At 45.8% G+C, this 16,926-nt stretch overlaps 1 long non-coding RNA gene across 1 annotated transcript in view; it reads left to right on the top strand.

Moving 5' to 3' along the window:
• The window catches only part of LOC138526591 (uncharacterized), a 403,874-nt gene that overhangs the window by 20,609 nt on the left and 366,339 nt on the right, over positions 1 to 16,926 (top strand). Inside the window, exon 2 of the long non-coding RNA XR_011283642.1 lies at positions 16,611 to 16,689. This is a non-coding gene — a long non-coding RNA (uncharacterized lncRNA). The remainder of the gene's footprint in view (positions 1 to 16,610; positions 16,690 to 16,926) is intronic.

Raw genomic sequence — 16,926 nt, forward strand, 5'->3', positions numbered from 1 at the left:
ACCTTGATCACAAGATGTCACTTATCCTTGGTACTTTCTTGATGCTTTATAGAATATTTACATTCTCTGGTCTCTGCATCACTTCTGTGTGCATCATCTCTTTCTGTGTGACATCACCATTCATCCTTGCCTTTAATCTGCTCTGCTTCTTCAGGAATCTCATTCAAATGGCCATCATATTGTCTTGCATGCAGGTACGGTTTTCTCAATGGTTACCTTGTCTCCCAGATTCTCTTAGGTACTGGTACTCTTATGGGTACTGCACAGAGCCCAGGCTCTGCTCTTTGCTGGTTCAACTGTTCTGCATACGTCACATACTGGTGTCTCTATTTTAGCTTTTCCACAATTGAAAATGTAACAATGCTTTTATAGTATTTGTTTGATATTATCGGAGAGATTTGTGGACCTGCTGACATACTTATCTGTCACTGTTTTTATTATGTTCCTTGCTCGCAAGTATAGGTACCCTGTTTTTGTTTCTTTTTTTTAAACATATTTTTATTGTTTTCATTAACATAACAACAATTCCTTAATTCCACCAACTCACCTCCCCCCTCCCCACCCCCCTGGAAGAGTAGGGTCCCATACGGTTGTACTTTCTGGAGAAGTTTATGTGCCATAAATGTCCGAGATTTTAATATTGTGCAGGCACCATTGTTCCGTGGAGTCTGACTTCAAATAATCCAGCACTGCCCCCCACTCCTTCGTGAAGGAGTTCTTCTGAACCTGAATGGGGTGCGTTATCTTTTCCATAGTCATTTGTAACCAAACTTTTTGCAGCCAGGTAAATACTAATGGCAGGTCTTGTTTTTTCCAATTTTGGGCAATTGTGGCCCATGCTGCAATAACTAAGCCCATGAAACTTCTCCATTGTGCTTTGTGGAGTCTTTTGGTCTGTGGGTCTGTGAATCCGCACAGCCACACCCGCTCCCCCATTTGGGCTACATCTGGGAATATTTTTGTCATTTCCGTTTGCACTTCCCTCCAGAAGCCCTTTACACCCTGACAGTCCCACCAGATATGCCTCCAAGTGCCCTTTTCTGGGCACCCTCTCCAGCAGTGGTCCGACATTTCTGGATACATTCATTTTAGCCTCTCTGGAGTGTAGTGCCATTGCGTGATGATTTTAAGCCACATTTATCTGGTTTGGACTGCCCGGGTGAGTTTTGGGATACCAACCCACAGTTCCTCCCATTGCTGTCTGGTTATTTCAGCCCCCAGCATGCCCTTCCATCGTTTCATGTATGTCCATTTGATTTCTTCTTCTGGTGTATTAATGAAGTGGTATAGTGTTGACACCAGTTTTCTGTCGCTTGAATTGGTTATTATATATTTTTCAAAAGGTGTGAGATCCCTTGCAGCAGCCTCCGGAGTGGTGAGCCAGTGCTTTATTTGCTCATATTTATATATGTCAACATCTGTCAACTTCCACATTTTTTTGCATTCCGCAAATGTCCTTAGTTTATTGTCCTGGATCAATTCTCCGATTTTCCTGCACCCTGCATGTTCCCATTCATCATACCCTCCGGATTTGCATCCCGGAGGCAACAGTGGGTTTCGGCATATAGGTGTAAAGGGGGCCAGAGGTGTGGTCATGATTCCCTTCCTGGTCTGAGCGTCCCATGCAGTAATGGTGGTTTTCATGACCGCGCTAATACGAAGATTCGGGTGTCTGTGTTGTTTGTGTTTCCACAATAGGTCCTCCAGGGGGGTCCTAGCAATCGCCCTGTCTTGCGTTACCCAAGTGGTACGTTGGTCCTCCCCCAACCATTCCCTCAGGACCCAGAGTTGAGCAGCTTGATAATATTTCTTGAAGTGCGGGAGTGAAAGGCCCCCTGCCTTGGTTGGTGCTGTGAGGATGACCCTGGTAACCCTGGGGGATATCCTGTTCCACACAAATTGCAAAATGGCCTTGGACAGGGCTTTAAAGAAGGAGTTTGGAACTGTCACAGGGAGGGCATGAAAACAATAAAGCATCCGGGGAAGAATGTTCATTTTTACTGATTGGATTCTACCCCACCATGAGACCCTAAGTGGGGACTATCTGTCTAGGTCCTTCTTTACACTATCCAGCAGGGGAGGATAATTGCTCTTGTTGATCAAGTCCACCTTACGTGTGAGTGTCACCCCTAGGTATTTGATACCCTCTTCCGCTATTTTTAGATCTAGCATGCCACTTTGCCCAGAGCCCCTTTGTCTCCCACTAGGAGCATAATTTCTGACTTTGTCCTGTTTATTTTTAGACCCAAAATCCCCCAGAAATCCTCCAATCCTTTCATAGTTTGTACTAGGGAATTCTCTGGGTCCTCCATAGCCAATAGCATATCATCTGCATATGCAATAACTTTATGTTGTCTGCCCGCCATTTCTATCCCCTTAACCCCTACCGCTGCCCTGATTTTAATTAGAAGAGGCTCTAAGAAGATAGCGTAAAGAAGAGGGGAAAGGGGGCAACCCTGTTTCGTACCTCTTGATATCTCGACCCTCTCTGTTACGTCCCTGTTTACTGCTATTCTTATCGATGGAGAGTTATAGTTGGCGTTGACCATATTAATAAATTGGTCTCCAAATCCCATGCGTTTCAATGTCCAGGGAGAGCAGTATTGCTGGTGTGTGGGTGAAGCCTATTTTTTCTACCAGGTGAATTATTCTTCTTAGGTTATCATGTGTTTGTCTGCCTTGGATGAAGCTTGATTGATCAGTGTTAATTAGGGACAGGAGAAGGGGTGATAGCCTGGCAGCGAGTACTTTGGTATACATTTTTGCGTCCAAATTAATCAGGGCTATGGGGCGATACGAGCCGGTGAGAGTGGGATCTTTGCCTGTTTTATGGAACACTAGGACTTTCGCCTCATTTATGGAAGGGGTTACGTTTCCACTGTCCCTGAATGAGTTGAGCAGCCTTGTTAGTACCGGGACAAGAATGTCTGCATACTTTTTGTAGAAGGGGGCCGTAAAGCCATCTGGACCTGGTGCATTATTGTTCGGGAGGCCCCTTATTGCCCTATGGACTTCCTCTTCTGTAATCATGGAGTCCAGCATCACTTTGTCCTCCTCTGTTATTGTTCGGATGGGGAGAGAGTGTAAGAACCTGTCCTGTTCTTCTTCGTCCGGATGCTCTGTCACGTAAAGGTCTTGGTAAAAGGCTCTGAAGGCCTCTCCTATGCCCCTTGTTGCTTGTTTGAGTCTCTCCGAGAGCATCCTTAATGTTCAAAATTGCCATTGAGTTTTGTTTCCCTCTGAGTTGTCTTGCAAGATATTTGTCCGCCTTGTTGGCCTTGATATAGTATCGTTGTTTAAGGTAGAGTAGGGATTTCTCTGCTTTTTTGTTACGGTGCATATCAAGTTGTCCCTGCACATGCTTCAATGCCTTCTTGAGGCTTCTTGTGGGATGAACTACCATCTCGCCAAGAATGTCCGCTATTTTCTTTTCCAGAGTTCTCTCCCATTCGTAGCTCTGCTTGTCTTTGGTGGCTTTTAGTGCTATTATGTGTCCACGGATTACTGCCTTGAAGGCTTCCCAGACAGACCCCAGTGGTACTTCTCCATTGTCATTTTGGTCAAAATATTCTTTAATTTTGTCCCCCACAGTCCCTCCCAGCACCTGATCTGCAAGAACGTCTGAAGGCAGTCTCCATCTCCAGAGGCCCCTTCCTCTACCTGGAATCTGGATGTCCAGGCATAGCGGGGCGTGATCTGATATAGCGATAGCACCAAATTCAATATCCCGGATCTTCCCCAGCAGTCCCACCGACACCGAGAAGTAGTCTATCCTCGACATTGTGTTATGCACGTGTGAGTAATATGTGAATCCGCTGGCCTGTCCTTTCTTTTCCCTCCAGGCCTCGTGTAGCGCCAGACCATCCATCTTTTGTTTAAGTTGTTTGGACGCGGCCCCTGACCATGACCTCCCCCCGCACTCGTATCCAGCTTGGGCTGCCAGGCTTCGTTTAGGTCTCCTCCCAGTACTATCTCACCCTTTGCAAATCCCTCGAGTTTCCCTAGGGTGTCTCTGAGAAATCCGTCTTGTCCTGTGTTCGGCGAGTATATTGCTGCTAGAGTAAGCCGGGATCCATCTATTGTGAGGTTTGCAAATGTGAACCTCCCTTCCCTGTCCACCTGCGTATCTATGAGGGTTGCCCCAAAACCACCCCTTACTGCAATCATCGCTCCCGCTCTTTTTTCCCCTGCATTCGCCTGCACCCAGATCGTGTACCCTCTCAGATGTGTCTTCTTTTTATCTTGTGCCTTAATATGAGTCTCCTGGAGGAGCAGAAAGTCTGCCTTCTCCCTTCTAGCCAATGCCTCCAATTTTTTCCTCTTCACCGGCAAATTCAGCCCCATTACATTTAGAGAGAAGATTCTAACTTTCCCCATCTCGTCTAGTCTGTTTCTATTGCCTTCTTACCCACTAATTGTGATCCCTTCCCTCTTCCAGAGACTCTCCCTCCCCGTTTCCCCCCCAACCTATTCAACTTAACCCCAACAATTAACCGAAACTCAACTTTGATCCAGAGGAGGGCCCAGGCACCTAAGTTTGCTAGGGCGTTACGCCAATCACTCCTTACCCTCTCATGACTCAGGACTAACATTGCATGGAATCCTAAACCCTGCATCTCCCTCTGACCCTGATAGTTTCCCTACCGGAACCCCTGCCGGGCCGCTGAATATTTGGTATTCCGTGATTCTTTCTGGCTAAGCTTCTCCCGCCTTCTCCATACTTGAAATTGACCTAACCATTTTCCCTTCGAGAATTCTTTTTTTCTCCGGCTGGGTGTCCTGCTTTCCCCCAGCCATTTCGTCTCTTTTTTTGCCGTACCACCTCCCAACCCCTCAGCCTCTTGTGTTGGTCCGCCCTTGTCCTGTCCCCTCTTGTGCCGACCTCCTCCGCTTGCAGGCCCATTATGTGTAGTCCTTCCTCACTGGTGGTCACTCTTCTCTGTTTGCCTTCCCACTCGAATAGAATACCAAATGGGAACGTCCACTTGTATCTAATTTCTTTCGCCACCAACTCTTTCACCAGTGGGGCCATCTCCCTTCTTTTTAAAAGTGTTGTTGAGGCCAGATCTTGATATAATTGGATTTCCACCCCATTCATCCTGATGTGGTCGAGCTGTCTCGCCTTCCTTAGAATCTGCTCCTTTTGAGGATTTGATGAAAGGGAGGCTAGTACGTCTCTTGGTCTTTCTCCTGGGGCGCCTGTTCTTTTCGGACCCACCCTATGGACTCTGTCAATCCCAATACTCTCCGCTTCTTGCTCCTCTATTATGTCCCTAAAGACCTCTTGCACTGCACTGTTTAGATCTTTATCAATCACTGATTCGGGCATATATTTAATGCGAATATTAGATCTGCGGGAGCGGTTTTTGAGATCCTCGCATTGGATTTCCAGGTTATGGGTTAACCGGACCAGGTGTTCCTGTTTCACTGCTCTGTTTCGCTTCCTCTTCCACATTTTGCATGATTCTTTCTAGGGTGTCGGTCCTTTCCTCCAGCTTGGCCACATCTATTTTTAACTCTTGGACTGCCTGCTTCATGTCACTCCTCATTGAGGTAAATTGTTCCTGCTCAATGGACATGAACTTGTCTTGTAGTTCCGCAAACCAGGCCCGCATTTCGTCCTTTGTCGGTGGAAGGGTGCTCTGGCTAAGGGGGGTGGTGACTTGTGCAGGTTCTTCGCCTGGCCGGTCCTTCGAGATCATTTGAACATCTGAGGACCACATTTGTAACAGATTTGAGTCCTGTCGGGGAGGTTGCGATGCGGATTGGGATGCCCCTCCTTTCCCTTTTGCCCTAGACATCTTCTCTTCTTCATTGGTGAGGTCCTGCAAGGGCACTGATTTATTCCCCTGTGCTTGATGTGGGGCGATTATATAGGCTCCACACGGTATCGGGTAACAATTTTCCCCCTGCTCTGCTTTCTGCTTACCTGTGAGCGAGGGCACTGGGGCGTTAGGTTTATGGCTGCCTGGGTGCGTGGGAAAGCGGTGCTGCGTCTCCTGCGCCTTCCCCGGAGAAGTCCGATGGCTGTTGTTCGAGTAGGGACTTGTTCCCCCTCCCTTGATGCTGCGGCTCCCCCTTGCCGTATGCCACTTTGCTGTCGAGGAAGGAGGTGAGGGGGTGCGCCGCGCTTCAGTTAGTGGAGCGGTGCAATACAAAATGAGTGAGCCCTTCCAGACCCGCACGCAGTGGGGAGAAGAGGAGTGCTATTGCCAGCGCACTCACCTCTGTCTCCAGTTCCCCTTCCCACCGCCGCTGACCGGCCCCCGTGCTGGTCCTGAGGCTGGCACCTCTACCTCACGCCGAGGCCGTAGCCGCCGCCGTGGAGTCCGGAGGGCTTCCAGCCAGCAGCGGCTCCCCCGTGTGTGTCCCCGAGGGGGGTTCTGGTTGAGGCCTAGTGGCCTCCCGCTCCTCTTCGGCGGTCCGCGCACGGACCTCAGCGCTCCGTGCCAGAGGGAGAGACGCTGAATGCTCCCTCCGTTGCCTGGCCCTGGGGATGCAACTTCCAGCTGGTGTGCGGAGGCTCCCAGACGGCGGAGCCAATGTGGATTCACCCGAAGGTGTGCGATGGGTGCTTGTGGTCGCCCCAGGCCTCAGTGTGGTGCTCCCCTCCCCGTCCGTCGCGGCCCTCAGTCTCCGTGTTCCCGGTGGGGTTTCTCTCGGTGGGGGAGGGCGCTCGCCTCACTTCGGTGCTGCACTCCCCCAATACGGGTCTCGGGGGTAGAATTTAGGTCGCCTCTGCGCACGCCACTATGAAAGAGGCTCAGGAGCAAATCCGGTGCCGAACCGCATGGAAATCTTCATCATACGTGCTTGTTTGTCGGCAGCCCGGCGAGAGCGCGACTCAAATGCAACTTCTCCTGCCAGCGGCCATCTTGGGAGTCCCTGTTTTTGTTTCATATGCTTTTCTTGGCCTTATCGACTAAATATTAGGTGTTGGCAAGGCTTTAAGTGGGCAGGGAAAGCCAGGGCAGAGACCCAGCAGTCTCCAGAAAGGGGAACCGATCCGGGGCCCTGCCAGGGCCCACCGCCGACTAACCCCAACCACGTCAACATCTCAGACAGCCTGTGTAGCCAAAGTATTGCATGGTTACATGAGCTGCCTGCAGGTGTCAGCATTTCAGTTTAGAAAAAAAGGCTTAGCAAATCTGCTGGTATCCTTCTTGTAGGAGGTTAGGTTTTGTTTCACTTTTTTGCATCATGTCTCATGAAGACGTTGGGCCTCATTACAACTCACCCGGTATGGAAACAACAGTGGCGGTAAACCCGCCGCCACCGTTGTTTCCATATCGGGTGATCACGACTCCTGCAGGCGGAGGTGTCAATCCCTGCAGGCGGATGTGGAAACACCGGCACTATCACGAGATGGTGCCGGTGTTTCCATGGTCCCCATTTCCATTGAGTCCTATAGGACATGCGACTCAATGGGAATGGGGATTTACCGAATTCCGCCTCTGGAATTCCCGGGCCACCGGGGTTGTAATGCCCCGGTAATTCCGGGAATCACAGAGGCGGAATGGTAATACGAGTCTGGCGGTAACCAGGCGGTTTTACCGCCTCAGTTACCGCCGGACTCGTAATGAGGCCCAGAGACTCTGAATTATACTAGACATTCGTTGAGAAGAGGAGGTGGAGGAAGAATGGCCAAACGCCACTTTAATGGACCAAAGAAGCAAGAAGAAGGGAATAAACTTCCTGCTATATTGTATCTCCATAACTCTAGACTAAATGAGCCTCTAAACTCAACTACAAGTTCAGAGACCATCCCAAGTCATGGAGAACGAGGAGGCGGGAATCTAGATGCAAGAAGAGGATACAAAGGGCCTCTTGGACTTTGACCCTTTGGCTTTTGAAAGAGAAGAGAGCAAAATGTATTGAAGAAATAGTAACGGATGAGACTGGCACTTTATCTGAGCCAATGCTGAGCGATGCATGTAAGCCTTCTGGGGCCACAGTCGCAGAGGCAAAGGTCAGAGAGTGCGTAACAACCAGCCAGCAGGCAAAAGCAAACTCCTAGTGATGTTACAGAGGCACAATTACCTGTGGACCCTCATTTATTTACTATGCATGTAGAACCATATGATAAAACAAAAAAGAGGATAAGCCCTAGTGAGTTACTTTGTATTCTCGACAGAATTCCTTTTTTGAGAGAGCTGAATTCTACTGATTTTGAGTTCGTGGCTCCTCTCATTGATAATAGTGGCAATATCTCACAGATACACTGCCCTACCCGAAGTAGCCCAACTAATTATTTCAGACAAGCCTACATCACTAAGTCTAAGCTATGTACTAGATAAACAAGTTGTTAAAGGAAAGATTAATGGATGCTGCGAGAAATGCCAAGCGCATGTTATTAATGACAGAAAAGGGAAAAATAGTGGTAAAGCAGCTGCTCCGGCACCATGTGACAAAATGAAAAAGGATGGGCCTGGCTGGAAGGTTTTCTCCGTAACCAAGGGGTAAACAGTAAGTTAAGTATTGAGATTGCATGTTGAACTCCAGGGACCATGCGCATTAATGGGGAAGTCAAATTCTGTTCACATTCTTAATAAACATGATATCTTTATGTTGCAGGAGAGTTGGCTGACTTCCACGGTAGTGGTAAATGGGTTCCGATTATATGAAGTACTGGCATTGAAAGGAACCCGGGCCGACCATATGGAGGGCTCATTATTGGTGTTACAGATGCATTTAAATCTAACATCCTGCCACAATCAATTACCAATGAAAATGTGATTTCCATAGAGGTACAATGGAGAAGGGGAATGAGTTTGTTTAATTACTTATTGTTAATATATATGTTCCACCTGGCTTTGGCAATGTAGAAGTAATTTACAAAGGCATAGAGGACATCTGTTCAAAGTGGGAAGCAGGCATTAAGCAAGGTGCCATTTTGGTGGGTGGTGACTCAAATACCAGATGCGAAAACAATACAGAATGTGGGGTTTATAGTAACGTCCTGAGTTTGTTTGTTTATTGTTTGTTTTATTGATTTCTATAGTGCACCGAACCCAGAGGTATCTGGGCGCATTAACATGTTACGTTTAGGCAAAAATTACAGAGTAGTACATTCAACTGAGAGTAAAGCACTGCTATGCAGGCAGTGACAAGTCAATGTGAACATCATGAACGGGGCAGAGAAAGTAAACGTGCAACAAAAGAAATAGAACGATGTGCTTTCCTATTCTTGACCTTGGTCCTTCTCAGTTAATGTTATGGACTTTCTCCTAAAGTTGGAGAAAGACTGGTTCGTCTTTAGGGAGGGTGGGAGTGTGTTCCAAAACTGGGCTGCCATTACTGGTAAACTACCCCCCTCTATCTTTTTTAGTTTGTACCTAGGGACTACCAGGCAGGAAGAGTTTGCCAGCCTAGTGACGTGTGCAGAGGATCTAATGGTTAATTTCTCTATTAGGTAAGGTGGTGCGGCCTGATTGAGACATCTATGAGTGACAGACATGGTTTTAAGCTGAATCTTGTCCTTGATGGACAGCCATTTATGCTGTCTTCTTGTCTCGGAGATTGGCTCTCTCCTTGATATGCTCAGGGCAGTCCTTAGTGCATTATTTTGCAGAATTTGGAGTTTGTTGACAACATACTTACTTGCGCCTAAGTAGTTGCAATAGTCTAATTTTGACAGGATGAGGGCTCTGGCTAGGATAGGACAGCTCTTGTTAGAGAGGTAAAGAGAAGAGGTTTGCAAGTCTGTATCAATTTGCTGGAGTATGCTGTGGCCAAAGCCGTGACATTAACCTGCTTGTGTAGGTTAAGTGCTGAGTCTAGATAAAAACCAAGAGTTTTTACCTCTTTAGCCACTTTAATGTTGTTTCCATCGATGTTAAAGGAGGCATAATCATTGCTGAGTTTATTCAGGTTGACAGGGGAACCTAGAATCAAGAGCTCTGTTTTATCATCATTCAGGCAGAGGCCATGGGTGGCCACCCAGGCCTGAATTATTAGGTAGATTTTACTCACTAGCACTACGTCAGTGTCATAGTTTCCTGTTAGGTGAAAGAGGATCTGGGTGTCGTCTGCATAGTTAGTGTAGGTGACACCGAGATGATCAAGATCGTCGAATAGAGGCTTCGTGAAAATGTTGTACATGGTTGGTGACACGCAGGAGCCTTGTGGGACTCCACATGTTATTGGAATTGGATCAGCTGCCGCCGACGGAGAAAAGACAGGAGTAGAAGTACAATTTCTCAGGACAAGAGTCATTTCAGTGGGAAGCGATGGATGGCCCTAATGAAAGACTGGGAATTCTTTCTAAGTCAACAGAGGTGTACCAGGGAAGTATACATGTAGTAATGGCAAGTCCCAGGCCACATTACATTGCTTCTTTGGTAACATTGCCACCTGGAGAGGGTCCTTGAACTTTGTGTCAAATTTAGAGACAACCGCGACCACACAGTGCTTTCATTGTCTATACAAACTCACGCTGTGGAAAGCAAACTTCAGATAAACGGGGGCCTTGACTGAAATAGTGTGAGAAATGACATTTATTGGTCAGCAGCAAATCTCTAGAGAGTATTGCAGGTTGCACTCTGGGTGTCATGCCATGACATAGAATCCTTGGTTGATCTGATCCTAGACGAATTTGAGGACTGGTTCAAGTGGTTGGCAGACAGTAGTGGAGCCAGTAAGGGTAATTGTAAAGGGCAGTAAAGGACAGTCCTACAGTCAGTGTGCACTGGAATAGCCTCTTGGAGAAGGGGCTGACAACATACACCTGGCCACTGCCTTTAAAACCACTTTATACGGCAAAGCTGTGGCGAAGGGCGGTAAAGGGCAGTCCTGCAGTCCGTGTGCACTGGGATAGCCTGCTGAAGGAGGGGCTGACAACATACACCTGGCCACTGCCTTTAAAACCACTTCATATGGCAAAGCCTCGGCGAAGGGCGGTAAAGGACAGTCCTGCAGTCGGGCAGGTCCGGCTATGGGCTGTGGATTTGCTCGTCGGAGTGCCTCTGGGATTCCTCTACGATCCTCAGTAATTAATCCTCTGCGACCAAGGAATAACCAACTAGTCCTTGTGAGTAAAACCCATTTGTGCATTCTTTATTCTATGGCACTTGGAGTTTTTGATTCGATGAGGATGAGGATCATGTTTAAAAGTCCCTGGGGAGGATCTCATTTATGATAGAACTGTGGATCATGGAATAATATTTAGCGTACGATGAGGCACGTTACTAGCCACAGCTTCCAGATTTAATAACTCCCTTGAGGTGAAGAATTGAGCTGCAGTTTACCGCAGGTGCAATGCTGTGTGATTGGTGGGAGGAGAGCCCCTCCCATTCCCGTTCAGTATTGTTACCTGGCGGGACTCCTGGAGGCCTTTTCTTGGCGCATTGTTGCTTTCCTCACCCCCGGGGTTGTGTTCCTCGACTGGTGGGTGATTCTTCCTTTTGTTTGCCGTTATTTTTTCTCTCTCCGTCTTTTAGTTTGGGTTTGGACCGTTGGAGGAGTGCCAGAGAGCCATCAGGCTGCTGGATTCTACACATATTGGAAACACATTGAAAAACAAATTGAAGACTCGATTGCTAGTTTCCGGGAGTAACTCTTTGTTCTCTGCCCCTTTGAAGCAACTGAATAACTTCTGAACATTGTATTCTCAGGTTTTAGATGTTTTAGGTGACTTAGATATTAATGTTATTTTATATTTTTAATATTTTTTTATTTGGAATGCCATAGTAGAATTTATTATCAATGTTTAGCAGGTTGCTGTGTGTATTTTTTTTAAATGTATTTCTAGCTTTCTTTTAAGACTTTTATTGTGAATATATACGTGCATTATGGTGAAGAGGAAAGTAGAGGGTTCTATTCTGGGGGAGGCAGCCAAAAATATCTAGGATGCTCAAACCAATTTCTGACTTGAATGCTTTCATCACAGAAACAAAGGAGCTATTGTTTGACATAGATGGAATAAACGGTACAAATGAAAGTGTGCCTGAGGTCAGAGGTAAAGTTCCAGCTGCCGTTTCTAACTGTGTCACTTTAGAATCTGATGATTTAATTTCTTTTTGTGACACTGCTTTGGAAAGCGGGAGGGCTAAGGAGGGACGTAGACCATATATTATGAGGGAAGACAACTTGGTGCCTTTTGAAGTGCCCCCAAAGCGAACACAAGAAGGCGTTAGAAATGTTGTTCTTCCGATAAACTGTAATAGCAATGGCAGGGTGGTGGGAGCCCGATATAATTGAAATGTACCCACCGGGCCCTGAGTTGCTCTCCACTGTTCATTGAGACATCAAAGTGACATATGCTGCACCTGGTAGCCCCTTGTTACCTCCTTCGGACCTCGATTTGGTTATTGAAAAGGTAATTGAAAAGGAGGCCCAAGGACAGCTAGTCCCTGCTTTGGAGCACATTAGTGCTAACATTTTGCCCTTGTCTAACCAATATGAATAACTTGCAAACTGTGCCTCTCCTGTTACACCCCCTGGTCACTCTCAAGTGGATCCCCCATGGCAATTTGTGTCCCACATGAAACGTAAAAAGACATACAGGAATTTCCCTGTGAAGAAGAAGTGTGCGTCTTTTCAGAGACCTGCTCCACAGACTTTTGAAGTGGATTCCCAAACTTTCCCCATGGATCCAGAACTTATTTTAAGCACCAATTGTAATAATATGTGTGTACCAAGCCTGAGCTCATACCCTCTTTTCTTATAGACCTTATATCCCATAAAATTGCTAGTCAACTAGATGTTTTGGTTGTGGAACTCAAGGCTCTTAGGGAGCAGTTTACCCATTTGTTGAAAGGATGGCTCTATCCAATTCATCTCAAAGTAAAGTTCAGCCTCCTCTCAATGTTACTTCAATCACCAGGCGGGATGGGCCTTTGGAGAGGGATACACACTTGAGAGGAATTTCTATCCACCCAAGGCATGGAAACCAGTTTCCAGACCCTGCACAGTCTTTAGGGCATACCACAGGAGATCCCAAACCTGGAATGGTGGTTCCAGTCACCCTTTGTCAGGTCCAAATTCTATACCCTTGTGAAGGCCCTCAGATCCTCTCAGCCATCATGGCCAAATCAATCCCATGAGGACTAGGAGTATCACTGATAAGTCATCAGTAGTAATGGTTAATGTGCCAAGACTGGCTCCCAGTGTTTTTGGGGACCTTGAAAGCTTGAAAAATAAGTGTATCTATTCTATTCGCCACTCTGGGGGTTGCCTATCGATTATTAGAAATGACATTGTCCCTTGTGACATAGGGGCTGTTCCAAACTCGGACACAGATTATGTCCGTGTTATTTTGACAACTCTAAAATTAGTTGATGGCCTTTTGTCTATTGACTTTAGATCCTATCCCCAGAGTCAGATAAGATTGGTATTAAATCCTTTGAGTTGTTATAGTATCTCTTGGTCCCTTTAGCCCTGCCAACATTAGTAGCCCTGTTAACCGTTGCTTTACACAATCTGATCCTCCTGGTTTCCTTTCAAGTAAACCCAGTGTAGGGTCAGGTGATTTACCAGCAAACCTGGAAGAAGTGGATTGACTGGGTGGGAACTCAGCATATCATGGGGAGGAAGCTTTTCCAAATTACAGTGTTACAGTTTACTTAGGCAATTGAGCCAGTCTTTATCCAGGGTTATCAGACCTTCCACGTGGCGGCCAGTAAAGGGCAACGTGGTAGGCCACGTGGTGGCTTGTTGGTGTGGGTGGACATTTCCTTGGTTTGAAAGATTGAGGTAGAGGACACTGGTAGTCCAGACCTGTAATCATTGCAGATTCAGATGACCACTGATGCTCGGCTATACTTCTTTAACATATATAACAGATCCATGCTGGGCTTGGTAACAGCCTGTCTCTAGAACTCGATTAAGAAAAAATGCCTTCAGTCTATGAGCTCTAGTTATACTCTTGTGAAAGGAGACCTTAACCTACAAATTGAACCTCTGAAAGAACTATTCGACCTATGGGAAGACCAGGACTAGGCCTGGGACATCCCTGTATTAAATGCTTCAGCTCCCCCTGCATACACAATCTTGCAGTAGAGTCAGCCTGTGTACTTTTTAACCTGAATCTTGCTAAAAAAATGTTTCACGGCCACAATGGAAGTTCTCTGATAGATTACCAGTTGATCTCTGGGGAGGACTGGGCAAGAGATCGGAAAGTGACCACTATCCCTTGATGTTCGAAGCTTTGGGCATCCCTGGGAAGAAAGGCAAGCCCAGATACTCTCCATCTGTCAAACACTTGGAGTTAAGCGGCCACACCAGAAAAACAGTTAAATAGTCCAACCTGTTGAACTATGCAGCGAAACCAGATATATATTCTTAAATTTTGATAACATACTAGCCATATGCGATGAGCACTCCTTTGACAGAACTATCTTGGAGGAGCATAAGATGCTCAATAGTAATTGAATCCCCTTTATCTCTGTCTGCCAAAATGAAATGAAGAAGCAAGCTCAAATAAAAGCTGAATGGTATGATAGTGACTGCCGCAAAGCTAAAAGGGATATTGAAGTTTGTGTGAGAGTGCAACAGAGAATAGACAAGTTTACTCTACGGTCCCTAAGATCCAACTATAAAAGGCTAATTATCTCGAAAAAAAGAGATTTTGTTAGGGAGAAGTGGTATCCATTGAACAGTGCCCTAGAAACGGGTGATGTCTGTTGTTTTGGGAAATTGATCTCAGGTAAAGATTTGAACGGAGATTGGGATATACACTGTTGCATTGATGAAAATTCTTGGTGGTGCCACATTTCTAAACTATATGGAGCCGAGTGCACACCAGCTTTATGGCCGGATTCTGAAAACCCCACTCCCTATCCAAATCTTGTATTCTCAGTGGAAAAAGTGGCAATTGCCCTTAATTTGCTGAAAAATGGCAAAGCTGTTGGGACAGACTTGATTCCCACAGATTTATTTAAGGATGAGAGAGAAATAGGGGCTCCATTCCCTTGCGAAATCTTTACCGTATTCCCGAATAGTGGGGAAATCCTCGTCTCTTGGCAAATGTCCACCATCCTACCAGTCTACACAAAGGGAGGTAAGGACCACCCAGCTAACTATCCGCCAATTTCACTCTTGGATGGTGGTGGCAAACCTTTTGGGAAATGAATTCTTAATCATCTCCACGATTGGGCTGATCATAATAATGTAATTGGTCATCTCCAGGCAGGGTGTAGACCAAAACAAAGCACAATGGATCATTGCTTTTTATTATCCATGATTATACAGAAGTACACAGCATTGAATAAAATGTATCGCTATGTGGCCTAATTGGACCTAAGGACTGCCTTCAACTCAGTATCAAGGGAAATCCTATGGCAGATCCTGTTAGCATGAAATGCTCCTGTAGATTTGGTCTCAATAATTCATTCCCTTTATACAGCAAATAAAGCAAGAGTCCGTTACAGTTTGGGTGGTGAGATGACTAAAGCTTTTGATGTATATTCAGGTGTCAGACAGGGTTGTGTCCTGACACCCATTCTATTCAATATCTATGTAAAGGATGTTATTAATGCATTGGTGGAGTGGTTCCAGGACTCGCCTAGGATGACCTTCACCTTTTTGCTTGCAACCACCCCAACGGGCTTAAAAAGAGCTTACGTTTTTGGGTTTAAGATTAAATTAAAAAACAATGGTGTTTAAACCTCCCTTTTCCAAATGCATATTTCTGGTGTTGAGTGTGTGTGACTCTTTCATTGAACAGGTACCCCATTTTGATTATCTGGGGGTGCACTTTTAGGAATCTGGAGGATGGAAAGCACAGTTGCCAACATCTACAATCACACTAGAGAAGTTTAGTGGCTATATCCGCTCTTTCTTTTGTCAAAATGGGAGCGCAAAATCTCCCCATGTTTGGACCTGTACCAAAAGCAAGCCCTAGCGGCATCATTGTAGGGTGCAGAATTATGGGCTTTTTCAAATGCTGGCAGGATGAATATTTGTGAACGTATGTTTTAAAACAAATTGCTGCTGCTACCAACTAGTGTGCCTTCCTCTTTGGTGTTCTTAGAACTTGGGTTTATTCCTGTTTACTCCCAGCTAATTCTCAAGGAGGTTTTATACTGGCTTAGAGTATGGAACACTAGGGGTCTAGAGGAATATTGAAACATACTATCACACATTATGAGCCTAAACGGAGGTAAGAACCTAAAATTGTTCAAGCATGTGAAGTCAGTCCTTTTACCATTTGGATAGGACTGATCTTTGGAACAATCCGTGAGACTTTTTGCCATGGGACATTAAGCATTTGAAATGATGTATGATTACGAGAGCCTGTGAAAATTGTGTTACTGAAATGACACATTTGAAGTTGGGTGAACAATACTTGGAATTTAGAGTGGAGTGGGTTTTTAAATCCTATCTAGACATAATTTCCCCACCCTGTGAGAGATCATTATATTTGCGCTGTTGATTAGGCATACTACCAGTAGCAACTTTTACTGCTTCATGGAGTAACGACGCAACTGCAAGATGTCCCTTATGCAGCTCTCCCAAAGAAACCTTGCAACATTTTGTGCTCATTTGTGGGAAAAATTCTTCTTTAAGGTGTTTGTATCTGCGTCCAGCTTTAAAGACCTCCGACATTCGTCACGCAGCACCTGCCCTGTTGTTTTTAAGCCAGTGATTGCTTCTAAATATTGTTTTTGCAGCCGCTTGTTACACCTCAAGAGCATGGCTCCAGAGGAATAAAGCCCTGAAACAAGTAGACTCAAAAACTGGGCCAAGCAGGTAAATGAGTGTCGTTTCTAGAACCTGAGATTGTATTCTGTTTGAATTGCTGTTGTGTTTTCTTTTAAATCTTGAAATCGCATGATGGTTTTGGATTTTTTAACTTTTCCCTGTTGGCAAATGTTTTTTACCGTTTTACTAACTTGAATTGTTATATATGTGTTAAGGTTGAAGGTAAAATACCAAATAAAAGGATGATGACCGAACATAATCATATGGCAATCTCAGAGAAAAGCC

This window comes from Ambystoma mexicanum, chromosome 7p (assembly GCF_040938575.1).
Source record: "Ambystoma mexicanum isolate Mex_15411 chromosome 7p, UKY_AmexF1_1, whole genome shotgun sequence".
NCBI classification, from domain to species: Eukaryota; Metazoa; Chordata; class Amphibia; order Caudata; family Ambystomatidae; genus Ambystoma; species Ambystoma mexicanum.